Source organism: Adiantum capillus-veneris, chromosome 5, assembly GCF_014529385.1.
Source record: "Adiantum capillus-veneris isolate H3 chromosome 5, ASM1452938v2, whole genome shotgun sequence".
Taxonomy (NCBI): Eukaryota; Viridiplantae; Streptophyta; class Polypodiopsida; order Polypodiales; family Pteridaceae; genus Adiantum; species Adiantum capillus-veneris.
The window spans coordinates 37,213,491-37,239,473 of record NC_140935.1 but is presented as its reverse complement, the minus strand read 5'-3'; the positions used below and the strand labels follow the sequence as shown (position 1 = coordinate 37,239,473).

General features: G+C 41.4%; 1 protein-coding gene and 1 long non-coding RNA gene across 2 annotated transcripts in view; both read right to left on the bottom strand.

The window, feature by feature from the left end:
- The window catches only part of LOC147457155 (uncharacterized), a 150,896-nt gene that overhangs the window by 30,905 nt on the left and 94,008 nt on the right, over positions 1 to 25,983 (bottom strand). The window lies entirely within an intron of this gene.
- LOC147457157 (uncharacterized) lies at positions 13,360 to 25,802 on the bottom strand. The gene is made up of 3 exons (XR_015188086.1): positions 25,273 to 25,802; positions 22,487 to 23,936; positions 13,360 to 16,517 (listed from the first exon to the last, which is right to left on the bottom strand). It is a non-coding gene; the product is annotated as an uncharacterized LOC147457157 (long non-coding RNA).

Below are 25,983 nucleotides of genomic sequence, written 5' to 3'. Positions count from 1 at the left end.
AGCAAGAACTGTAAATTCATAATGCCCATAACGTGTACGAAAAGCGGTGTTTGGAATGTCCTCGGCCTTAATGCGGATTTGATGGTAACCAGAATGAAGGTCAATCTTTGAAAATATTGTGGCACCACTCAATTGGCTGAGCAATTCATCACTGTGAGGAAGAGGATATTTTTTCTTAATGGTCTGTTTGTTTAATCCCCTATAGTCAATGCATTACCTATATGTACCATCCTTTTTCCTTTGGAATAACATAGGACTACCCCAAGGAGATACACTAGGTTTAATGAAACCCGTTTTCAAAAGATTATCAAGTTGTATCTTGAGCTCTTTAAGCTCATCAATATTGAACCTGTATGGAGCCCTTGAATAAGGTGTTGCTCCTGGTTATAGATCTATGGCATGGTCTACCGCTCTAGGCGGAGGCATATCAGGAATATTGTCCGAAAACACATCCTTAAATTCATGTAAGAGATCCTCTACAAATTCTGTATTTGTCTCTTTCTATTTATCCCCAGATTCTTCTTTAATCTCATTAGCAAACACAAGAAACGTCTCACACCCTTGTCTCACCCTTCTCAAAAGTTTCATGGCAGAAATCAGAAGTGATTTACTATCTGTCTCCTCAGCTTTAATCGCATGACCATCTCTATTTTTGAAAACCAATTCACCCTTCTCACAATCAATCAATGCATGATTCTCAGCGAACCAATCCATTCCTGGAATTACAATTCGTTAGCCTATGCCACACTACAAGAGGTTGTGTGCTCTTGTGACGCTGTTAGCGACGGAAATACATTGGGTTTTTATAACCCCCGGCGTCGCTAAAACCGTCGCTACGAGCGTCGCTATATGCGTCGCTATAGGCGTCGCTATAAGCGTCGCTATATAGCGACGCCTATAGCGACGTTTACACAGATGACTATAGCGACACTTATAGCGACGCTATAGAGCCATAAATAGCGACGCTTATAGCGACGCCCGAGAGAAAAAAAATTTGGTGGCAGGGCATTGAATGCCCTGCCACCCATCAACCATATTGTACTTGATTCACTTTTTAAAAAAAGTGCAAAGGTAGATAATAGACCCAAAATAATCACCCACAAGACGCATTGTTTGCAAAATTGACAATTGTACACATCATAGGCAAAATGAATTGATTGGCAAATGTAATAATGACAATTGTACAACATCATAGGCATAAAGAATTGATTGGCAAAAGGAACTGCGGTGACAAATGTAATAATATACATGGTTCAAAAAGACGTATAAAATCCGTCGCTTGATACATAAGCTATGAGAAACCCTAAACTAATGCTATCTAGCTATGGCTAAACTGACGTCGTCTAGTCAGACGTCTCATCGCGTCCAAGCGGCGTATCTGTCGGATTCGGCAAAAAAAGTCAATAAGACAGCTTTCAGTAAGTATAAACATATAACGACATTTATAAAACAATACAAAAAATAAAAAAGAGTAAACCCTAATACTAACCATGCCGCCGCGAGAACTGAGAATGTCCATCAGGGCGTTTAAGCCCTTCCTGCCTGCGTACTCGCGCTCGTACGGTGTGGGATCACGTCCTGTCATCGACCACTGTCAAAACATACAAAGATTTCATTATGTTAGAACTAAAAAACTCATAAACCCTAAACTATCGAACATGCATAAAGAGCAATGTGAAAAGACTTACAAAATCGGCCTCAAATGATGCCCATCCACCGCTCCCCAAGTGGTGCGAGCTCCCTGCCTCTACTCGCGCTCTGGCTGCATCCTTTTGTTGCTTCCACTTGTTGGGATTCTCGCGCGCTGCTTTCTTCGCATTCTTCCAATCTTCTTTGGCCAACCAATCTGGCCTGTTCCACCCATTCTTGATTGCTTTTTGCACTTCGGAACGCTTGTGTTTGCAGTATTCGCGCATTCGAATCTTCATCAGGTCTTCATTGAAGCGCTGATTCCGTGTTGGAACGGGAAACTCATCATGAAGTATGCTGATGACTCTGTTTTTTAAATCACTTGGTACTTCACTCCATTTGTTTAGTATGTAGTGTCTAAACAGCTGAGAGCAAAGACCACGCATGCGCGAGATCACCTTCTTGCCGTCATCATCCATGATGATGCCGCCGCTGATGTCGATGGAGTAAGGCAAGCCCTCTGGCCGGTGACGCGTGAACCTGGGTGTCCCGGCAGGGGTCTCTAGCGGCGTGTCGATGGGGGTATAGACGTCAGGTGTCTCTACCGGCGTCTGGGCCCCGAAACGAGGAGTGTCGAGTGGGGTGGCTCCTGGCGGAGTAGGTAGAGGTGTGTAGCTTCTAGGAACAGTCAGCCGTTCAAAACCTGGCGTAGATGGCGATGCTGTGGCTGGTGTGGGGGCGGGCAAAGAAGGGGAGGGTAAAGAGCCTCGTCGAACACGAGGCGGTGTGGAGGCATCGGTGGCGGAATCCCCACAACAACCGCCACCGCCACCACTAGAGCGCCGGTGTCTAGACGAGTGTGAAGCTCGTCTCGTCGACGCCGAAGCTTCGGAGCGCGCCGAATGCTCCGAAAGAGAGGGAGATGCGGATGGTGTAGAAACGCGCGATGATGCGCGAGAGCGATGATGCTCCACGTACCACTGTCTCTGTTGCGGTGACAAAGAAGAAAGAAACTCCTCATCATCCATACCTGCATTAAACACACGAATATTTAAACTTAATATTTAATGAATAGAGTAGACAATGACGCAAAGACCATTAAATACAATGACGTAATGACGCATATAAATACAATGACGCAATGAATCGAGTGATAGAAGAGGCAAGTCGAAAACTCAGAATTTTCAATCAAAAGATGTGAGCGCGAGTAGAAAAGAGCGTTATACACCATGGAAGGTACTTAGAGAGCCAGAGCTTTTACAACACGGAGCAAAATTGTTCAAATACAATATTTGTGGCTTTAAGAGATCTCTCTCTCATCCTCGCATAACTCAGCATAACTTCCTATATCTATATAGAGCTCTCCGTTTAAACACATATCCTCTGTTTCATTTTGTAGCTCCTCTGCATGCACCCCATATAGAGTAGTAGCATCTTGATGCTCGTCTGGCACCACCGCAGCGGCTTCTGATTGAGCATCTTCTCTGATCTCCTCCATTGATGTCGTTGTGATTGGCACATGGTAGCCTTCATACGTCCTTGCACTACGAGGGGCTACCTCTATAACGTACCACCAGTTTGATGTAGACTTTGTAGGATGAAATATTACCTGCCAGAGCCACATAACTTACATGAGAGCTTTCAAGCACATAACTTGTAAAAGGGGGATGTTAACTATTTATATACTTACTTGTTCACAATGCTCGGGTAGTACGAAAGTGTCTCTTAGGTCAGTCCATTTCTTAGTAGAATCCACCTCAAGAAAACTAGACTCTCCTCTACGCACAGTAGCGTTGCGACCCTCCATGATTATCTTGAACCATTGCACGTCGAACAAGTCGACAAAAAATCCTCTGTAATTGATCCTCAAAATCTCTTGCAGCGTGCCGAAGTAAGTGAGTTCCGCTACCACAGGATCTACATCAGAGGAACGTCGTCGACTAGACTGTTCAAATTTTGCCATGATTCCACAATCTTGAGTAAAACGCTTTTTGTCGATTCGTTCCACCCTAAAATGTCGACCTTTACACCATGCTGCTGTGTATGACTTATACTACAACGAACAAAGATTATGAGTGGCCGTTCAAACGTTTAGAAATAAATTCACTAGCTAGTCGTACATTGCAAACTTACCTTGGTCGCGCAACCCCGAGAGTACTCCCACTCTTCTTCAGTCACTTCGTCACCGCATTGTTGTGCGCTTTTCAATTGGTTGTGCAACCATCTTAAGCTCATGAAGGTTGGTAGGCTCTCCAGTACCGCTGGATAGTGCATTGGTGGTCGTCTTCCCCCTCTCCACTCGATTCGTGCCCTTTGTCGCTCTTGCTTTGCATCCTCATATTGTGAAATCCACTTTTGCATCACTGGATTGTGAAGCATGCAAAATCGGTTGATTTTAGCCTCTAGATCTTCCGTCATCTTCTTCTCAACACCAAGATTGCACATGACAATCCCAGATATGCGCTCATCATCTATGGTTCGCCATAGCGTGTCCCGGGATTTATCAAATCCGTCTAGCCACTCTCCAATGTACACTAGGGACTCTGATACCAACCAACCTTCTGCCATGCTACCCTCCGGACGTGCCTTTTGACGCACATATCCCTTAAGCGTTTTCATGAAACGCTCTAAGAAGAACATCCATCTGGAATGAACTGTGCCAACTATTTCCACCTCATCAACTATGTGAACAAGAAGATGCACCTGAATGGTTAGCATGGTAGTAGGAAAATGTTTCTCAAACATGCACACAAGCTCCACAGCATTTAGTTTGGCAAATGGTATGGAGTCTACGTGGATCTCCTTTTGTGAGATCCATTGCACCAGCTTTGCAAGTTTGTAGATTGTGTTACGGATGTCGAGAGACAAACATCCCTCAATGGCAACCGGTAAAATAAACTGTATAGTATGTGCAACAATGATATTAAAGTCCACATTTTATGCAATGATATTAAAGACCACTATGAACGTACCTGACACATTTTATGCCAATCGTGTGACTTCAAACCGGTAAGCTTTCCTTCTTTAGTAAAACACGTTCGGAGCGAGTGCATTACGCCAGTGGGGGTCCGCAAAGATCGAATGGCCTCTTTTACTTTGCGTTCTTGGGCTCTTGTGAAAATCCATGGTGCTTTAGGGAGTTTTATCGATCCATCAGACGCTGCTTGCGGCCAATATTGCTCCATACGATCCACATTTCTAAGGTCAACTCTGGCTCCCAAAGTATCTTTCTTGCCTGTCAAATGGTCCCATAGTAGATTACCCACATTCTTGAATATGTGCATTGGATCGAGCAAGTGATTGATCATGAGTCGGGGCCAGTATGGTAACTCGTACCATAGAGATAGTCTCTTCATCCCTGGAGGCAATCCGTCATCGCACATCTCCTTCTGCTCTAACCATGCTTGTGCAGACATCCTTGGTGGCTCTCTTCCCAAAAAGCCGTCGCGTAACACATGATTCTCTGGAAGATACGCTTGATGACCTTCGTAGATTTGCTTCTTCAGTGAGGGTGCCCTACGTGCATTCAGTCTAGGTCCACATGTGACACATGCTCTATATCCGCTTGTTTGAAGCCCTGCATGTATACACATGATAATAGATCAACTATGGGAAAAAACAATATTTACAGTGTCTGAGTAGTGAGTGTCAATAGATCACCTGAGCATTCTGTTAGCTCGGGATAGTCAGGCATGGTCCACATTAGAATGCCTCTGATCAAAGCATTCCGTCGTCCTATGTGTCGGCTCATATCCACCACCTCTATGCCAATCCACAATTGTTGTAGCTCTTCCAATAGTGGACGAAGATACACATCCATATTCCCCACTTTATATCGCCCTGGCACAATCAAGCTTAGCCATAGGTGCCCCTTCTTCGTAGTCAACCACGGGGGAATGTTGTAGTTGACGATGACAACGGGCCATACACTGTAAGATGTTGATCTTTGACCAAATGGATTTACGCCATCCATAGCCAGGCCTAAGCGCAAATTTCGAGCTTCCCTGGCAAAATCCGACCATGTTCCATCTATATGTTTCCAGGCTGCGCAATCTGCAGGAATTCGTAGCACACCATCCGAAGATTTATTCTCCTCATGCCATGATGCTAGGGCGGCCATGGACTTACATTCGAAGAAATGCTTGATGCGAGGAAGCAGAGGAAAATGTCGCAAAACCTTTTGTAGAATTTTTGTCCCGTGGAGATCTACTCGATATCTTTCGGAATCACATTTCGGACACTTCTCCATGTCTGTGTATTCTCCTCTGAAAAGAATGCAGTCATTAGGACAAGCGTGGATAGAATTGTAATCCATCCCCAAGTTTCGCAAAATCTTTCTTGCTTCATCTCGGGAATCTGGCATCACATTGTCAGCTGGTAGTATGTGCTCTTTCAGCAATCTACACAACATAAAAATATGATACAGTCGTGTAAAAGTCTATCAGATCATTATACATTTAGAGTTCTGTTAAAGTAAACTAATTGTAATAGATGACCTCAAAAGCGCTGTGATGCTAGTGTCACTCCATCCAAACTTTGCCTGCATGTTGAGAAGAACCAGGAGTGCTTTCAATCTAGACATACGTGCTCCATTATACAATGGCGTATCGGCTTCACTTTTCATATCATCATAGATAAGCCTTTCTGAATCCATGATCGTCTCGATCATTTCATCGATCTCGGGCTCAAACATTGCCTCGTTGGGAATGTGCTCAGCATGATCATCCCCCGAGCTGTCAGAGGCTACATCTTGTGGCCTCACATATGCTGCTTGACCAAAGCGCCTGCGAACACGTCTATTCGGTTGCAAGATTGCTGCTTGTTGGCCAGCGTCAGAGTCCGACGAGTTATAATTGGCAACAACTCGATCTATAATAGATGGATCAAACTCGCCAAATTCGCGAACGTGCTGCAAAGAAACACGTCTTGTCCGTCGCACAGCATGCTTGCATTGATTACAAGGACATAAGACCCTCGTTGAGAGATAGGTGTTTCGGTTGGACGGTCCCACATCCTCGTCGCTACTCATAATGAGGATAAAAAACTTATAACCTGGACAACAAATTTAATATTTTATTGGCATTCTTCGTCTTATCTCTCTCTCTCTCTCTCTCTCTCTCTCTCTCTCTCTCTCTCTCTCTCTCTTTACCTCACATTCTCTAGTCATGTCCAATCCCCGCACACCTCGGTCTAGAGGTGCACGGAGATCAGAACCACCGGGTTATAATCTCGTCTTTATTGGTCAATACCTATATTTGTGGGTACAAGAAATCTACACACCCACGTCTACATGATACTGCATGTAGTGGACAAAACCCCTTTGCCTCTTCTCTAGCTGTAGCACTTCACTTCATCTTAACATCTTTTCACAGTAGATCTTCTCACTGTTCGTCTAACTCTAAACCCTAAACCGTAAGTAATTCTTGCGTGGACTCGATCTAACGTAAATAAGCGTAAATCTAAATAAACGTAAATTTAACTAAAAATAAAGCTAAATTTAGTTTAACGTAAGTCTAATGACTAGAGGTTGTCTAGATGGTCATTGTGTCGGGGATGTAGTGACTCTTGCCGCCCTGAAGATCCACCTTCTTCCCTATCTTCTGAAGACATTTCACCAGTACTTTTGGATCGACGGAGCCCACCATGAGTGAAGGCAGCAATACCCTATATTCCATTGAGGGCTTTCTTCACCCGCTTCATGCAGGCATCGCAGTCTATGGAGACCTAAATCTAATCTAATATAATGTAAATCTAAATCTAGCTTAAATAAACGTAAATCTAGTTAAAAATAAACCTAAATCTAATTTAATGTAAGTCTACATATAACCTAATCTTTAACGTCTTTTAAGATAGTTTCCTACGACGTTATAACTCTCTTCTTCTTGTGTGTGTGCGCGTGTGTGGATGTGTGTGCCAATAAAAAGAGATAAATGGTATAACCTTTCTATCACCCATGCCAAGTATGATAGATTGATTATGCCATTTCCCTCTTGAATAATAGGTCTTGAGTTCAACTCTTCGTCGGCTAGATCTTTAGGTCTTTTAATTTTAATTAGTTTCCTACGACGTTAAATTAGTTTCTCTCTCTTTCTCTCTCAATGTGTGTGCGTTTTTTTGGATCGTATGCATGTTTTCTCTCTCTTTTTCTCTCTCAATGTGTGCGTTTTTTATTTATGCATGTTCTCTCTCTCTTTTCCTCTCTCAATGCGTGCGTTTTTTGTTTATGCATGCTCTCTCTCTCTTTTTCTCTCTCAATGTGTGTGTGCATTCTTTGTTTATGTATGTGTGTGTGCGTTTTTGTTTTTGTTTGTACTCTCTCTCTCTCTCTCTCTCTCTCTCTCTCTCTCTCTCTCTCTCAAAAACACTATGTGTGTGTGTGTATGTGTGTGTGTGAGAGAGAGAGAGAGGGAGAGAGAAAGAGGGGAAGGGAACATGAGAATGAGGAGAGGGAAGGAGCATACCTGGCTCTCCTTCCTCTCCTCGTGTGTGTGTGTGTGTGTGTGTGTGTGGAGAAGAAAAAGAGAGAGAGAGAGGGAGAGTGTTACCTGCTCTTTGCTTGAGGGCGCCGAAAAACTCAGATCTGAGATCTGAGTTTTTGGGCGCGCTCGGTTATTTTTTTACCCCAGCCGGTGTCGCTATGAGCGTCGCAAATTTCTTTGTAAATTTGCGACGCTCATAGAGACGCTTATAGCGACGCTCATAGCGACGCCGGGAATTTTTTTTTTTAGCGCCGCTGTGTAAGCGTCGCTAATATGAAGAGCCTCTTGTAGTGCCAATAACTTTGTAAATTTGCGACGCTCATAGAGACGCTTATAGCGACGCTCATAGCGACGCCGGGATTTTTTTTTTTTAGCGTCGCTGTGTAAGCGTCGCTAATATGAAGAGCCTCTTGTAGTGCCAATAACATAAAATTCTCCCGAATATTTCTCTTTATTCAGCAAAAAAGGTAAGTTTTGAATATGATCCTGTGTATAATGTTTCTTCCCATTAGAAAATTATACAGGTCTCCTAATGTGGAAATCAGAATTCAATTTCAAAGTCTGCGCAAGCTTATTAGACATAAAACAATGCGTACTACCCGAATCAATGAGAAAATTCACAATTTCAGTTCCTATCTTACCCCGAATTCTTATAACAGATGTCTTTAAATGATGCACATACGTTCTCATACATTTCATAGGAATTTCAGAGCACTTACCTTCCTCCCTTGCTTCCTCAATCGTAGTGTCCATTGCATTCATATTGGCTTCCATTCGTGCAAGAACCGCCTTATTGATCTCCTTATTTGGACATTCAACGTCTTGTGACCTTGGTCACCGCAACAAAAACACAACCCAAATTTCCTTGCTCGTTCTAGAAGAGAAGGATCATGTTGCCACCGCAGCGGTGGTCATTTTCTTTGATTCTGATTTGCATTCTTCTGACCCAAATTTTGATTGCGATTGTTTACAGCATTCTGATTTGTACTCTGATTTCAATTGAAATTATGATTCTGATTTGAAAAACTACTAGGTTGTCTTCTCTCATTATTTGTAAAATTCCTGCGAGAAAATTTAGTGTTTGTCTGAGGTGTTGACAGAAAAGGCCTATTCTGCGTTCTATTCCCGGTAGATATAATTATGCTTGAAGTAGGGTTGGGGGTCTCATACTTCACCTTCTTCTCATAATTTTAGGCCTTCGCAATAGCATCCAGAAAAGCGGTAGCTCAACTGAACATAACTCCCAAACGGAGCCAAAACAACCCAAGTCCGTCTCACACAATCTTGTTGCTCTTGTTGCGCTCTTCGACAGCTATGTGATGCAAAATTTCCATAGCCTGCTCTGATTTGCTAAAAATCAACTTGCAAAACAGAATTTCTACAAAATGATGCAAAAACAGTAAATTTCACTTTTTCCTTAATCTTTCGCGCTCAACGAGCATCATAACATGGCAAGGGTACAAGAGGTGGCTGGAATCATTTCCATAGGTGTTGTAGCCATGGAGATCTTGGAGACTATGGGATATGAAGGTGTAGATAAAAGGGGAGAAGAGGTGGTTGAAAGGATTTGCATAGATGTTACATCCATGGAAAGCTTGGAGGTTGGAAGAGATTCCATATATGTTGCAGCCATGGAAAACTTGGAAATGGAGGGTTATGAAGGTGTAGATGAAAGGGTAAAAGAGGTGGTTGGAAAAATTTTGATAGCTACTGTAGCCATGGAGAGCTTGGAGAGAGAGGACTATGAAGGTGTAGATGAAGATGGGGGAGCTTGTAGTGAGAGACCATATAATAGGTTTGGGGAGAGGGGTGGGGTGGTTGGAGAGTGAAAAATGAGGTTTTGGGCACTTTTAAAAATTTTGAATTTTTAGGGTCTTTTGATGCACGTAAATGGGAAGTCTATTTATGTTGGAGGGAAAGCATGGGCTCCACCCCCACCCCCTCTTCCACTCTCCCTTATCTCTTTGAAAAGTTAGAGAGAGAATGTAGCTTCCCCGTCCCTAGTCTCTATTTAGGTCTAGAAAAAACGTATGAGAGCCTAAAAAAAACCTATGAAACTACCCTCAATCATTGGCCTTGTCCCCTTAACCACACACATTTTTAGCTTTGACACTAGAGTGGTAACATAACACTTTCGTGTCCTTGGACACTTTTGTGTCCTCTTAACTCAACAACTTCCAAGAATTGTTACTTGAGATGCCAAGTAGATTCTAAGGCGTTCTATACCCACAAAGCTTGCTTATGACTTGAAAAAAACTTGGAAATTTTTTGGGCTAGTGATTCCATCTTTAGAGTTTGGTTTAAATAACATTTTCAAACCTAACTTGAACGGAAAAAGGTGTGCCGTTTTTGGCCAATTTTTATAAAATAGGCATTAGACCACTCTTAAGCACAACTTAATGGCCTTTTAAGTGCTACATAGCTAGCATGGGTAAGCTACAGAGTTAGCATGGGTAATTATAAAGATGTTTTCATGCTTCTAATAGCCAGAGATTCTATGTATTGGAAGTTATGGCCCATTTATGAAAAACTCTTTATGTTGATTTATTAGTAAAATTCACACTTCGATGAATACTTTGAAGGTGTTTTTAAAATCATAAGGCAAGCTTGAGTGCCGTCATTGAGTGATTACTATATAACTCTGCTTCCTTGACTTTTGGGGGCCCTAAGACCCTAAATAGCAAACAACACAGAGGTGGGAGTGATTTTGCAGTCTACCAAAATCAAACTCATTTTGAGTTATGCTCATATTTTCTTCAAATTTCTAAATTTCACTCAATCAACATGGTGCATTTTGAATCTTAGCTTCAAACAAAACGATACAATCTCAATTTGGCATGAGCTTGATAGGTTTATAAGTGATATAGAAGGCCACATTGTGGAGGCCAGTTTTTTCATTCGTACAATTTTTGTACTTCACAGGTGTGTTCCAAATTGTCTTATGAAGATAGGATTTGATGATTTTTATGCTTTCTATTCCTAAAAATAAAAGTAAAGAACCAAAGTGTGTAATATGGACGAATTTATAGTGGTAATGATAGGTGTAGGCACAGAAACATCCATGATAGGTCAGCTGAATATGAAAAATGAAACTTTTTTGTACTTAATTCTACTTTCAAACAAAACATTTTGTGGCTACAACAACCACGTACATTGGGTAAGAACCCATTAATGTTTATAGAAAAAATATGCTTGTACACTGGAGAATTTTGTACATTGTGTAAAATAGGGTTCGCCTAGCAAATATGTTGTTTTTGGTCATTTTGAGCACTCCTTTGGCTTTGACTGCTCCTCATGACCATATAATCAAGAGTTGTGAGTGTTTCTCATTTTTCTAAAATAGAGTGTGGTTTTAGCTTTGAGCTGATGTAAGGACTTCTTTAAACACGTACATATGATAGTAGTATTGATTTTTTTTACAAATCCTTGAAAGAACACTTTTATGTCCTGTTAGGTTACCAAATTAGTGTTAAGCCCTTAAAATTAGGAATCCTTACAAGGCTCTTTTGGGATTCATATTTACCCTAATGGGGTCAAACCTTTCAAAATATTGGTTTAGGCGCCATCCATTGACTCTAGTTTTGTGGATCTTGCCGTTTACATTTGGTAATCGATAGGTGCAATTGGAGTGTTACTACAAAATGATCTAGGTGTCTTCCCATCTTGGCATGAACTTGTATCCTTGCATGTGCCAAAAAGATTGTCATATCTGAGAACTAGCATTCCTTCCACCAGTAGAGTGAGTGTTTAGTCAAATTTTAGGTGTTTTGAGTTTTGTAGGTGGTGTAGTAGTTAATGGCATCATCTCTGCCTAGATCCAAGCATTCTAGATCAAGTATTCATTTGTTTAATTGTTTCTTCATGTTGTCACTTTCTCTATTTAGGACTCTCAAGCTTGTTAATTACACTTCAATTGGTAAAATGGCCTCCTTGCCATACAGAAGCTTAAAATGACTGTACCCAAGTGATGTTCTAGAAGGCATTCTCAAGAGACACCCATAGTGCTATGGAAAAATGCTTATCGCAATACCAAGATTTCTACTACCCTACTTAGGGACGATTTTACAAGGCATTCCATTTGCCTTTTCTACCAATCCATGAAACTAAGGGTAACTCTAGAATGCTACTTGTGGATGCCTAACTTCCCATCAATTGTCCAACTAAGACAACTTTAAAGCCAATCCCTCTGTATGAGATGATCTCAAGTGGAGTATAAAACCTAGGTTAAATGCTTCACCTGTTTAACCTTTACTACCTCTAGTGGTTGTGTCTCTTTAGAGCTTCTGGCCCATCACTGGGGCACTACGAGTTGTGCATGACTCCTCTGATGACTCAGTGGATTTCGCATGTATACATAGCTTCTTATCCTTTGATGCCAGCTACTTTAACTACTTCAACAAAGTTTCGAAGTTGTTGCAACTATGGAGAGCTTGGAGAGAGAGGACTACGGGGGATTTTGTAAAGAGAGAGGATGGGTTTAAATAAACGGGTGACTTTGGAGAGAGATGGCTGAGAAAATGGTCATTTGTTGGCAAAAATTAGTTTTTTTTACCATATGATATATTCAAAGTTTTTGGAGGGTGCAAATGAGAATTATTTTATGTTGAAAGGAAAGAATGGTGGACCCCACCCCTTCCCTCTACTCCCTTTCTACTTTTTAGAGGGTATAGTTATGGCCACCACCCTCCTCATGTTTTTCAATGCATAATCACCCCTTAAGCTAAAGGGTCCTTTTGGGGATCACATTTTTCCTAATGTACTTTTGACCCAAGTAATTACCTAGTACAAATAAGAAGACATTGCCTACGTTCACATATTTCCCATTATATATCACTAAATACAAAACCTTTTTTTTTTGTAAATGCAACTTCCCACCCTTTTATGACCTGATCGTCTCTTGTACATTTACGTAGTACTATACGTTAATCTTTAGAGAATCCCCCACAAATCCCCCATGACTTTGAGCTCTTGGATTTTGTAGCTTTCTTTATGGTCCATAATCAATCCTTCCCTTTTTTAGAACGACATTTTGTACTCCAAACTTATTCTTTAGAATTTCATGGAGGCTAAAATAAATAAATTTTCTCTCTGCTTTGCATGCTAGCTCTCTTATCATTTCCACTCTTGAATGAATATCCACTTTATAAAAAGAACCAAAGATACACCCAAAAGATTGTGTGTGTGTGTGTGTGTGTGTGTGTGTGTGTGTGTGTGTGTGAGAGAGAGAGAGAGAGAGAGAGAGAGGCATGTATGGACTATTTAGCAAGAGCAATTGGTGCATCCAGGTTGTATTTTAGCTCTAATATACATAAGGTTTCATGTTTATGGGCTGGGATTAAGCAACTTGTCATCAGGGGTAGAATTTGAAGTAAAGCAACCCATGAGTCTTTATAACAATATATTTGAAGGGCCTCCAAATTTTTTAGTTTTAATTGTTCAATAATGTGTAGTTATAGCATTGAATTGGACAAACAGTACACTTTGATGAGCAAAAATCTGGAAAGTTACGTTGTGCACAATTTTGGGATGAGATTATGCACTCATTCTTCCATGGTTCATCTTTTCTTCATCAACCCCTCCCTAATGTATCAAAGCATGGAAGGGTGTTCTATTGGTTGTTTCAGGAATTTTGAAGGTTCGCTAGATTTTGGGCTTACACACCCATCGCAAACATGTTGTATTTTTTTCACATTGATTATAGTTACTGTACTAGGCTTTCAAACAAATCATTGAATTTAAGTTGTTGCTTCCATGTAACTACCACAACATCTAGGTAATGGACCACTTGAATTTGAATCTAGTAATTATCTCAGCCCTTTTTAGCTTGTGCCATTTGATGGAGATGATGTTTGTATCATTATAATCCATGAATTGAGCTTCAATTCTGAATGTTGTAGTTACATCAAACGCCCAAATTTTGTATTGATGGATCACTTACCATTACCCAAAAATGGCAAGTGTTTAAGTAATTCATAAGCCAATTTGTGCATCAGCAACAAACAATTGGGGTAGAGGCATGAATTTTGGGACGTGATGTAGTTGGAGACCAAAGCAGGAGGCCTTGACCATGTAGAGTACTAAACTCAACTAATAGATGATATTGAGGGTTGAGAGAGAGAGAGAGAGAGAGAGAGAGAGAGAGAGAGGTGCTTTGTTTTTTTAATTATCCTTGTTTTATTTAGAAACCAGCATATATAGCTTGGTGTGCCTAGAATACAACAAACAACTCCACAATTATAAGGGTATATATAGCTCATGAGGGCAAAAAGATCCTCTTAGGACGATCGATGTGTTGTGGCACTTGAATGCATGGGACCTCCAATCATTAGTGCTTTACACCTAGATGTTGCCATGGATATCCGTCTTTGATGCTTACTCAGACATCCACACTATGTAGATGTAGGCCACTCGTCTATCATACGAGCATGCATTGAACATTGGATCACGGTCCAAGAGGGCTAGCGGGTCAAGTAGAGGCAGCAGTGATCACCAAGATGGTCGATTTATCTTTCTCATGATCAAGTTTTGAATCACTAACTACATTTTATGCCAGGAAATTTGTATAACATGACACTCTATTTTGATATGATGTTTGTCACTTTGTTCAGCTCCTGTGCTGCTTTTGCATTTCTAAATATGTTGTATTTTAAATCCATTGATCTTTGCTCATTAACATACCTTGATCCATGTTGTTTGTCATTGTGTCTGTGGCTATGTCTATGATAAACGCATATGGATACATGCATATGTGTGTGTGTGTATGCGTGCACGTGAGTAAGTGTGTTCATGTGTGTGTATTTATATATATATATATATATATAGAGAGAGAGAGAGAGAGAGAGAGAGAGAGAGAGAAGTACAAAGAAGAGAAGAGAAGAAAGAGTAAGAGAAGAGAAGAAAGAAAATTTTTTTTACCTTGATATCCTTTAAAGAGTCTCACAAAAAAGCACGCAAGGGTGGCCATGCCACTTGGCATCATCCGATTGGCCAGCAAAAGCATAGATGGTTCTGCCAAATTAAAAGCACAGGCACAAACGCCAATGCCACACCCGACAACAAAATCATAGTGACATATAAACGCAGCAACTTCTCACTAGCTCGCATCTGTTTCTACTGATCATCTCTTTCTCCTTCCGATGCCGTTGATGTTGCTCGTCTCTCTCAAGGCGCTCCACCTTTTTGGTTCTACATAAACTTACTCAATCGCTCTACAACAATTAATTTGAGGACCAGGAGAATGCTTCTTCTTATCAGGAGAGCATCTCTACCTACATTGACTCCGTTCTGTGTAGCTTTATTTCAACCAATCCAAATGACTCAACATGAATTGTAAATATTTTTCTTGTGCAACAAAGCTGACTTTGTCGGGTTGAAAGCTTGTTGACTAGCTAAAACCACAACAAAACAAATCTTACAGATTTCAGATGAAACAATGTTGGTCAAAGATGTGTATTCAGACTGGGTCCAAACTGCACATTGACTGATAGAGCTAGTTGGAGGACGAAGACCTTCCCACAAGCATATTCATAGGTCATTGGCTACCCTCTTAAAACGCCTCAATAAATAAATTTTTTCTAAATCGAATAATTTAGATGATTCTAATTTTTTGCTATCTGGCCACTTAAGGCAACCTCCACCTACTAGTTTCTTGTCTGAGTCTCCTCCATCCAGCTCTTCCAAAGCTACTAGCTTTCAGGACAATTTTCATTATAGCAAAGTCTTCGATAACACAGCTCATGTAGTGGTAACTCGCGAAGGAGCTACTAAAGTGCTAGCTGAGCAGAACCTTGCTACTGAGATGGTTAATCTGGTCTTTAGAAACCATGTCAAAATCCTTTAAGGAAGAAGCCTCGTTGCATGACTGTGTAGGAGCTATGGCAGTGAAACGCATAGCATTGGGAGCTCTTGCTTCTACAACATCAAAATTCTTAGCACTTGAAGGGTTTGAAAGTGCACTTATTGGGGATTTCCATACGTGGATACATTACCAACACAAAACTCGACAACAATTGTTGTAGTTGGTAGTATTTTAGAGAAGTTGCCTATTATACAGAACATGTATCCACAGAACCCAACGCCAACCTTGAATGCAGAATCTCTGACTAGCACACCAAGCAAAAGAGATATCTTCTTTAAACCTCATGATTTTCTTATTACACACCCTTTGTATTTAGCAGAGTGCAGCAAACCTGGTGTGAGTGATAGAGTATTAGATGCAGCCACAACAACGAAAGAAGCTGCAATAGCTCTGTGTGACAAAATGCTATATCGGTGCAGTCCTGTGGGCTTGTGAGTGACCGGGTACACCGTGTAGCACTCAAGAGACACGATCACCAGTTGTATTGGCTGCAACAACATCAACGCACAATTGTTGACAAGAAGAAGCAGCGATTGTTGCCATCTTCAGCACTGCAAGCAATCGATCGCAAGGGTAAATGTCAACTATGTTTAAAAAAAGCATACCACACGCCCTTCTCCATCTATAATTGGCATTGCCTAGTGCCTACTCATATATTGTATTCAAAGTACATATAGAGATCAGAGCAAGGCCGGCCAAGTGAGTTTAGCAAAGAGAAATTTTGTTGAAGAAAGAGTGAAGCCAGCAACAACAATCGACCTACTAAAGGTAATGAATTTTTCACTTCGCGCAATTACAGTATCTAAAACACAAAGGTCCCTCCAACACTATAGGAGAATCATAAAGTACCCCTCCAACACTGGAGGAGAAAACAAAGTATGCGGGGGAAGGGCACATTCGCTACGGTTTATGGAAACTGGGTGAGGAGCATCCCATGCACCTAATGCATCCCTTTGCATCTACTATCTATATAATTTGAAAATATTTTTACTTAAAACATCAAGTAACTCCTAATTTCAATCATGGCACAAGTTCATTGAGATTTTGAGGCAGCTTCAAGGAGACATGGTACAAAGTCCCGAGATTAAGCAACGACACGATATTCAGGTACATACCAATACTTCGTATTTTGGATTCTTTTTGGCATACCTACCCTATGCGTTCAAGCTCGAAATACAGGTCACTTCTCTCTTTTTCTTTCACTTTAGTTCTCCCTTTTCCTTTCTTCACTTGAAGCTCTCTCTTACTCTCTCTCTCTCTCTCTCTCTCTCTCTCAAATACCCACATACATAGAGGGGATTGTTAGAACATACTCCAAAGGTAGACACTTCTCTCTTTTGCTTTCACGTCGATTCTCTCTTTTCCTTCTTCACTTGAAGCTCTCTCTTACTCCTCTTCTCACTTGAATTTCTCTCTCTCTCTCTCTCTCTCTCTCTCTCTCTCTCTCTCTCTCTCTCTCTCACACACACACACACACACACACATGCACACAAACACATCCAAGGCATGTCTGTATCCGTTGTCAGCTCGTCACCTCCCTAGATTTCAAAACCCTCCGAAACCAATCATGGGCACACTAGTTATCATCATAAGAGCAATCCCAAGAGATCAACTTGATCTATCTGACGAGTCTTGATCTCAAGGCTGTTAATCAACAGATAAAGACAGTGGTAGGCAATGCAATGAGTAAGACTGAGAGAGAGAGAGAGAGAGAGAGAGAGAGAGAGAGAGAGAGAATTCCTTAGACTAGATGAATGAAGATTGCTATGATCTTTTAAAGATTCTACTCTCAAGACTGAATGTCCACTTTGTAAAAAAAACGAGAGATAAAACACATAGCCGGTGTGTGTGTGAGAGAGAGAGTAAGACCTTTGGTTTTCTTTCACGCCAAGAACCTTAATTTGTTTAGAAACGACCGTAGGTAGGCGGCGGGTGCGCTTAGAGTAGCACAACGTCAAGCTCCTCCACAGTAGTTATAAGGGCGGCAAAGCTGCTGCTCTGCATAACAACTAGTGGCAGTAGCAGCATTGTACATTGATGGATACATCTAATTATAATTAGGCCCAGGTGCCAATGCCCTTGTAGCGCACCCCATCGGTGAAGCCGGGCACAGGGCTGGCGATAAGCAACTTGTACTTCAGCCGCTGCGCCATCTTGATGCTTAACGCAAAAACAAAGGAGAAGGAGAGGCAGGTGATGATGATGATCAGAAGGGCTGGGTGGGCCTCCTATTTATAGAGAGCTGGCGCCGCGACCCTGAGCAGCAGCAGCAGCTAGTGCAGGTCGTACTCGACGCATTAGAGTAGGAATATTAATAATATGTAAGCGAATCGATGCCCGCTCCGGTCACAGCAACAACGTCGCATGCACAGCTAGTAGCTGTATTACAAAGCCTGCAGGGCTCGATGCTGCCGCGTGCGGGAATAAGAATATTGCGCATGGCTTAGTATTATGTCATAAAGCAGGAAAGCAGGAAAGCAGGATGGCTTACTATTATGTCATAAAGCAGGATGGCCGGGCCCTGGAATCGATTCCCGATTACCCAAATAATATAGCGACGCTTCACCTTCACAGTGCCATGCGATTCACACGGCTCCGGCTATACGGGATTGGAGTGCCTTAATATTAGGCATTTAATTTTTTCTCATCAAGAAAGTATATTTCACATGTAGGGTTTTGTTCTTATGCATATTTTTCACAAGTAGGGTTAAATTTAAAGGGAGTTGCAAGCCTCCACCCAATCATCCCGAACTTTGGAGCTTTGGAGCGTTCTTCCAACTAGCCCCTCCAACTTTTCACATACTTTCTAATTATAAGTAAGCCACGTTTCCGAGCCAATAACTCTAAGACCTTTAGCAAACTTAGATTGATTTCCAAGTTCTAAAAAAAGGAGCATCGCTCTTTGTTGCCCAACAATGGTCAAAATCCGTGACAAGGGTTTGCGACCGGGGATTTTCTCGATGTCCAGCTTACCTACAATTCTTGGACCGCAACAATTGCGAGAGCCTTATGCTTTTCAAAAAAAAATCACGTTAACCAAAATTGCATTTAGTCTAGTCAACACTCATGACTGGGCCACCGAATGAGTAAAGCTCCTCGTGTGCTAGCTTAACAACAACCCTTTGCAACTTAACAAAGTTTCTCGAATGTGCCTATAAGTTGGTTGACTCCTCTTACCACCACTGGAGGCATTATGACCACTTTCTTGGCAGCCTTGCCACCACATATCCCACCAGCTAGTAGGAACGTCAACCTTAAAAGCTTAAGACGTTGTCGAGAAGTTTGTAGAGTAGCCGGGAACGCACGGAGCCTCTAGTTGTGACATAGGGGTATATGCCTCTCAAACTTCTTCAGCTTATTTCGAAGGCAATAGACTTCTTCCTTTATAATGTTATCCCATCCTTTCACCATCATTGCAAATTTCTATGTTATTTCGCGATTGGAAGCTCTGTATTTCTCAGTCTCTTGCCTCAAGCCAATCTAATCCTAGCACATGCATTGTCTCATCATAACCTATAAGTCTTCCGGTTCCTCTTCTCTTGTTATTCATGCTTGCCAATGGTACCTCGCAAGAGACTCACAATCTATATTGGAGGAGGCTTTATTTTGAGAATTTCAAGCTTTGCAAGGGGAAAAACAGGTGCCTACATGCCTCATCTAATAATGTAAGAAGGAGAGAAACTTTGATAGATGAGAGGTGTTTTTCACCCGCAAGCATACAAGAATATTCAATTAAAGATTTTGTCTATAGAAAAAGACTTTTTATCACTCATAACAATTCCTTCCCCTTCTCGAATTGCTTGCCTTGGGACGGAAATCCTTGTAGAGTTGCTTTCACAGTTGCCCAAGTAAGGATCGTTCATGATCTTGTCATCAATGTCAATTTAGACATGGAGTTGAATTTTGGGAGCAACGCCATGGACATGTATAGAAAACATGCTAGTATATTAGAAGCAATGAGTGTGTTTGACTGTCTATGACTGTCTACCTCATTCGGATGTGCTTACCCACTATTGATTGTACTCAAGGAAGTCACATTGGGATGTGGAAACCTAGTATATTAGAAGCAATGAGTGTGTTTGACTGTCTATGACTGTCTACCTCATTCGGATGTGCTTACCCACTATTGATTGTACTCAAGGAAGTCACATTGGGATGTGGAAACCTATAAAAAAAACACTCCCAATATTGTTTAAAGAGCCACGATTTGTGTATTCATCACCAAGACTAGATCCTACTATATAATCTATTGTAACATTACCAATCTACAGTTGCACTACTCTACAGTCCAACTCTCGCAATAAACTTACCTCAAGCTAGCAATTTTGTTACAGCTTGATCTAGTCTCATTGTTATCATCTAGGAAGTTGCTTGCATCCTATTGGTGTGAATGATAGAGTTAGCAGACCTTTTTCTTTCCATGGAAAAATTAATAACGTTTTCTAGAGGACTTACCAACATGGCTTTGGATGATGGAAATGGATGGTGTCATGTACATATAATAGTGTGCTTTTGGTGGTGGTTGTCCTCTACCTACCTTATCACGGAATTAGGACCCTCAATATGATGCAATATGGGTTCTTCTTGCTTTAGGGAATAATTATTTCGTTTCTAGAGTGTGAATATTACAAGTGGAAGGTGTTGGTATGTTCATCACACTCATAAATTTTGGTACCACTCCTAGCTTTTGAGCTAGCTCCATAGAGATGAAATTGTGGGTGGAACCATTATCAAAGAAAAAAAGAGCAACTTCCCACCCTTCTATGACCTGATCATCTCTTGTACATTTACGTGGTACTATACGTTAATCTTTAGAAAATCCCCCACAAATCCCCCATGAATTTGAGCTCTTGGATTGCGTAGCTTTCTTTATGGCCCATGATGAATCCTTCCCTTTTTTAGAAGGAGATTTTGTACTCCAAACTTATTCTTTAGAATTTCATGGAGGCTAAAATGAATAAATTTTCTCTCTGCTTTGCATGCTAGCTCTCTTATCATTTCCACTCTTGAATGAATATCCACTTTATAAAAAGAACCAAAGATACACACAAAATATTGTGTGTGTGTGTGTGTGTTTGTGTATGTGTGTGTACGAGAGAGAGAGAGAGAGAGAGAGAGAGAGAGAGAGAGAGAGAGAGAGAGAGAGAGAGAGAGAGAGAGGCATGTATGGACTACTTAGCAAGAGCAATTGGTGACATCCAGGTTGTAATTTAGCTCTAACATACATAAGGTTTCATGTTTATGGGCTGGGATTAAGCAGCTTGTCATCAAGGGTAGCAAGATAAATTTGATGTAAAGCAACCCATGAGTCTTTATAACAATAAATTTGAAGGGCCTCCAAATGTTTTAGCTTTAATTGTTCAATAATGTGTAGTTATAGCATCGAATTGGACAAACAGTACACTTTGATCAGCAAAAATCTGCAAAGTTAAGTTGGGCACAATTTTGGGATGAGATTATCCACTCATTCTCCGATGATTGATCTTTTCTTCATCAACCCCTCCCTAATCTATCAAAGCATGGAAGGGTGTTCTATTGGTTGTTTAAGGAATTTTGAAGGTTCACTAGGTTTTGGGGTTACACACCTTCTAATATATGTTCTTCCATCGCAAACATGTTGTATTTTTTTCAATTTTATCATAGTTACTGTACTAGGCTTTCAAACAAATCATTGAGGGTTGAGAGAGAGAGAGAGAGAGAGAGAGAGAGAGAGAGAGAGAGAGAGAGAGAGAGAGAGAGAGAGAGAGGGAGAGGTGCTTTGTTTTTTTAAATATCCTTGTTTTATTTAGAAACCAGCATATATAACTTGGTGTGCCTAGAATACAACAAACTGCTGCACAATTATAATGGTATATATAGCTCATGAGGGCAACAAGATCCTCTTAGGACGACGGATGTGTTGTGGCACTTGAATGCATGGGAGCTTCAATCATTATTTCTTTACACCTAGATGTTGCCATGGATATCCATCTTGGATGCTTACTCAGACATCCACACTATGTAGATGTAGGCCACTGGTCCGTCATACGAGCATGCATTGAACATTGGATCACGGTCCAAGAGGGCTAGAGGGTCAAATACAGGCAGCAGTGATGACCAAGATGGTCGATTCATCTTTCTCATGATCAAGTTTTGAATCACTAACTACATTTTATGCCATGACATTTGTATAACATGACACTCTATTTTGATATGATGTGTGTCTCTTTGTTCAGCTCCTGTGCTGCTTTTGCATTTCTAAATTTGTTGTATACGTATTTTAAATCCATTGATCTTTGCTCATTAACATACCTTGATCCATGTTGTTTGTCATTGTGTCTGTGGCTATGTCTATGATAAATGCATATGGATACATGCATATGTGTGTGCATGCGTGCACGTGCGTAAGTGTTTTCATGTGTGTGTCTTTATATATATATATATATATATATATATATATATATATATATATATATAAAGAGAGAGAGAGAGAGACAGAAGAGTGCAAAGAAGAGAAGAGAAGAAAGAATAAATTTTTTACCTTGATATCCTAAGAGTCTCCGATTGGCCAGCAAAAGCATAGATGGTAGCGCCAAATTAAAAGCATAGTCACAGACGCCACTGCCACTTCAGGCAGCAAAATCATAGTGACGTATGAAGGCAGCAACTTCTCACCAGCTCGCATCTGTTTCTACTGGTCATCTCTTTCTCCTTCCGATGCCGTTGCTGTTGCTCGTCTCTCTCAAGGAGCTCCACCTTTCTGGTTCTACATAAACTTACTCAACCGCTCTACAACAATTTTGAAGACCATGAGAATGCTTCTTCTTATCAGGAGAGCATCTCTACGTACATTGACTCCGTTCTGTGTAGCTTTATGTCAATCAATCCAAATGACTCAACATGAATTGTAAATATTTTTCCTATGCAACAAAATTGACTTTGTCGGGTTGAAAGCTTGTTAACTTGCTAAAACCACAACAAAATATATCTTACAGATTTCCGATGAAACAGTGTTGGTCAAAGATATGCATTCAGACTGGGTCCAAACTACACATTGACTGATAGAGATAGTTAGAGGACGAAGACCTTCACACAAGCATATTCATAGGTCATGATTGGTTACCCTCTTAAAACGCCTCAATAAATAAATTTGTTCTAAATCGAATAATGTAGATGATTCTAATCTTTTGCTAACTGGCCAATTAAGGCAACCTCCACCTACTAGTTTCTTGTCTGAGTCTCCTCCATCCAGCTCTTCCAAAGCAACTAGCTTTCAGGACAATATTCATTATAGCAAAGTGTTCGACAACACAGCTCATGCAGTGGTAACTCTCGAAGGAGCTACTAAAGTGCTCGCTGAGCAGAACCTTGCTACTGAGATGGTTAAGATGGTCTTTAGAAACCAAGTCAAAATCCTTTAAAGAAGAAGCCTCGTTGCATGATCGTGTAGGAGCTAAGGCAGTGAAACTCATATCATTGGAAGCTCTTGCTTCTGCAACGTCAGAATTCTTAGCACTTGAAGGGTTTGAAACTGCACTTATTGGGGATTTCCATACGTGGGATAGATTACCAACACAAAACTTGACAACAATTGTAGTAGTTGGTAGTATGTTAGAGAAGTTGCCTATTTTAGAGAATATGTATACAGAGAACCGAACGCCAACCTTGAATGCAGAATCTCTGACTAGAACACCAAGCAAAAGAGATATCTTCTTAAAACCTCATGATTTTGTTATTACAGACCCTTTGTATTTAGCAGAGTGCAGCAAACCTAGTGTGAGTGATAGAGTATTAGATGCAGCCACAACAACGAAAGAAGCTGCAATAGCTCTGTGTGACAAAATACTATATTGGTGCAGTCCTATGGGCTTGTGAGTGACCGGGTACACCGTGTAGCACTCAAGACACACAATCACCAGTTGTATTGGCTGCAACAACATCAATGCACAATTTTTGACAAGAAGAAGTAGGGACTGTTGCAATCTTCAGCACTGCAAGCAACCGATCGCAAGGGTAAATGTCAACTATGTTTAAAAAAAGCATACCACAAGCCCTTCTCCATCTATAATTGGCATTGCCTAGTGCCTACTCATATATTGTATTCAAAGTACTTATAGAGATTAGAGCAAGGCCGGCCAGGTGAGTTTAGCAAAGAGAAATTTTGTTGAAGAGCGAGTGCAGCCAGCAACAACAACCGACCTACTAAAGGTGATGAATTTTTCACTTCGCGCAATTACAGTATCTAAAACACAAAGGTCCCTCCAACACTACAGGAGAATCATAAAGCACCCCTCCAACACTGGAGGAGAAAACAAAGTATGCGGGGGAAGGGCACATTCGCTACGGTTTATGGAAATTGGGTGAGGAGCATCCCATGCACCTAATGCATCCCTTTGCATCTACTATCTATATAATTTGAAAATATTTTTACTTAAAACATCGAGTAACTCCTAATTTCAATCATGGTGCAAGTTCATTGAGATTATGAGGGAGCTTCAAGGAGACGTGGTACAATGTCTCGAGATTAAGCAACGACACGATATTCAGGTACATACCAATACTTCGTATTTTGGATTCTTTTTGGCATACCTATCCTATGCGTTCAATCTCGAAATACAGGTCACTTCTCTCTTTTTCTTTTACGTCAGTTCTCCCTTTTTGGTTCTTCACTTGAAGCTCTCTCTTACTCTCTATCTCTCTGTCTCTCTCTCAAATACCCACATACATAGAGGGGATTGTTAGAACAAACTCCAAAGGTAGGTCAGTTCTCTTTTTTGCTTTCACGTCGATTCTTTCTTTTCCTTCTTCACTTGAAGCTCTCTCTCACTCCTCTGCTTCCATAGAATTTCTCTCTCTCTCTCTCTCTCTCTCTCTCTCTCTCATGCACACAAACACATCCAAGCCATGCCTGTATCCGTTGTCAGCTCGTCGCCTCCCTAGATTTCAAAACCCTCCGAAACCAATAAAGGCACACTAGTTAACATCATAAGATCAATCCCAAGAGATCAACTTGATCTATCTAACGAGTCTTGATCTCAAGGCTGTGAATCAAGAGATAAAGACAGTGGTAAGCAATGCAATGAGTAAGACTGAGAGAGAGAGAGAGAGAGAGAGAGAGTATTCCTTAGACTACCATGGATACTTATTTAGATGAATGAAGATTGCTATGATCTTTTAAAGATTCCACTCTCGAGACTAAATGTGCACTTTGTTAAAAAAAAACGAGAGATAAAACACATAGCCTCTGTGTGTGTGTGCGTCTGAGAGAGAGAGAGAGAGAGAGAGAGAGAGAGAGAGAGAGAGAGAGAGAGAGAGAGAGAGAGAGACCGTAGGTAGGCGGCTGGTGGGCTTAGAGTAGCACAACGTCAAGCTGCTCCACAGTAGTTATAAGGGCGGCAAAGCTGCTGCTCTGCATAACAACTAGTGGCAGTAGCAGCATTATACTTTGATGGATACATCTAATTATAATTAGGCCCAGGTGCCAATGCCCTGGTAGCGCACCCCGTCGGTGAAGCCGGGCACAGGGCTGGCGATAAGCCACTTGTTGGGCACGCCTGCGGAAGTGTAGAAGGTGATGGAGAGGCCGGTGGAGGTGCCGCGGCACTTGAATGCCTGGGCCCCCGGCTCAATGCTGCCTTGCACCTGAACGTTGCCGTGGATGTCGGTCTCAGGTGCGACCCACCTCCGGCACCAGGATATCGAAGGTCTCCGTCTTGGTGGTGGAGTTGTAGAGGACTTTGCCTTGTATTTCGTACTCTTGAAGGGATGCGGCAGTCCTCTCGAGTCACAGCTCCTCCAGATCCGCCATCTTGATGCGTAACGCAAAAACAAAGGAGAAGGAGAGGCAGGTGATGATGATGATCAGAAGGAGCTGGCTGGGCCTCCTATTTATAGCGAGCTGGCGCCGCGGCCCTCAGCAGCAGCAGCAGCTAGTGCAGGTCGTACTCGACGCATTAGAGTAGGAATATTAATAATATGTAGGCGAATCGATGCCCGGTCCGGTCACAGCAACAACGTCCCATGCACAGCTAGTAGCTG